The 1704-nt window shown below is 37.6% G+C and overlaps 1 pseudogene; it reads right to left on the bottom strand.

Annotated features, from left to right (window-relative positions):
- Positions 1-206: 206 nt before the first annotated feature.
- Positions 207-1293, bottom strand: LOC114221237 (large ribosomal subunit protein uL30 pseudogene; annotated as a pseudogene).
- Positions 1294-1704: the final 411 nt, after the last annotated feature.

Below are 1704 nucleotides of genomic sequence, written 5' to 3'. Positions count from 1 at the left end.
CTTCCATTTATTTGTGTTTTCAATTTATTTTATAAACATCTTATAGTTTTTATTATATAGGTCTTTCACCCCTTTGGTTAAATTTATTCCTAGGTATTTTATTCTTTCCATTGCAATTGTAACTGGGGTTGTTTTCTTAATTTCTCTTCCTAATAGTTTGCTGTTACTGTATAGTACAACCGATTTTTTTTTTTTAGAATTTCAGCAACAGTATTTTTATTTGTAAATCATGCAAAGGCCTATGAAATAGGTTTTCTTAGAACAGACCCATCTTGGCTAACTCAGTGGCACAATTCAAAAGTGAAAAATTAAGATATATTCTTTGTACAGAAGAGTCTTTAATAAACCCAAGGAATGTTTTCCACCAAGATACAAACTAGACCCTAGTTTTGCATGCAAAGGCTGATGACTTTTATCACACACCAAGATTTGCTTTAATAGTTAAGGGACAGCAGTCAGGCTAGCAAAAAGTCACCAAGACAACAAAACATTTCCATGAGAGTAGTCATTTATTAACTGGCCAGATTACAAAAATAATCATGGCAGATACCTTAGTTCATCCTTCTAATAAGCCTATTGAGCTGGTCTTCCCTGTTACCAGCATCTCCAACTTCTACAAAATGGGTGGTCTTTTTCTTCATTCCCTCTCATGGAGAAGATAATCTGAAGGGCCATAAAAAGTTGTTTGCTTCTTTGAAACGTTTTCCAACAGTATAGATCTCGTGAATCAGATCCTCCATGCAGATGATGCCATATTTACCAAGAGATTGGGCAATCAATGTGTTATCTGTCAGGGCAATTCGCTTCTTGTTGATTTTGCCATTAACCACGCTTGTAGATCAATTCATTCACCAACTTCAGATTTGGGTACCCCCATGCTATATAAGGTTCCACAATCCTTAGCATGTTAACTGAAGCTTTGTTGAGCTTAACAAAGGTGCCATTGAAGATCTGGCGAAGGTGAAGAAGCTGCAACACCTTTTGAACCTTTGGGCTCACACCATTGATACCTCTGATCCTGATGACAAATGCCAATTTGGGTTCCGCAGGTACATAGAAGTTGCCAGCTTTTCTTGCCATCCGAATCTCAGTTCTGTACATCTGCCTATATTCCTTGTGGTAATGCTTAGCTTTTTCACAGATAAGCTTCCTTCTTGCCTTTCGAAGCATCTTCTGAGCAAACTTCTTCCTCAGACGCTTGATCTTCAACTCTGCGAAATTCCTTCGCTTCTTCTTAAGGGTTTCTGGCACAGCGGGAACCTTCTTTTTCTTCTCTTCTACACCCTCCATGGTTCCAGCCAGAAAAGAGCAGTACAACAGATTTTTATATATTGATTTTGTTTCCTGCAACTTTCCTGCATTTGCTTATTAGTTCTTTTTTTTTTTTCTTTTTATTTACTTATTTATTTTTGGGTAAGTGAAGCAATAGAAGTTTATTAAGTGAAGATACAGAAAAAGCTCTAAAAGGTGAGAGGGGTCCCAACAACATTGCCAACAAGGGCCTTTAGAGTTGGTCTTTAATAGAAAGCTAACCAGGGAACTTAAATCCTTTCAACATCCTATTGATAACACCTTCAATGGCTTACTTCCTTTTTGGAGTCTGGTTATTCTTTGTTGCTCACAGGTGATTATCATAAAGACACCCACTCCACACGCCTAGGGCAGGGTGGTCCGATTTGTCCCCTTATTAGTTCTAATAGTTTT

The sequence above is a fragment of the Eumetopias jubatus genome, unplaced genomic scaffold (genome assembly GCF_037043125.1).
Source record: "Eumetopias jubatus isolate StellerSeaLion01/CBP00866 unplaced genomic scaffold, mEumJub1_p1.0 scaffold_14, whole genome shotgun sequence".
NCBI lineage: Eukaryota > Metazoa > Chordata > Mammalia > Carnivora > Otariidae > Eumetopias > Eumetopias jubatus.
This window is presented reverse-complemented; position numbering and strand designations above follow the sequence as displayed.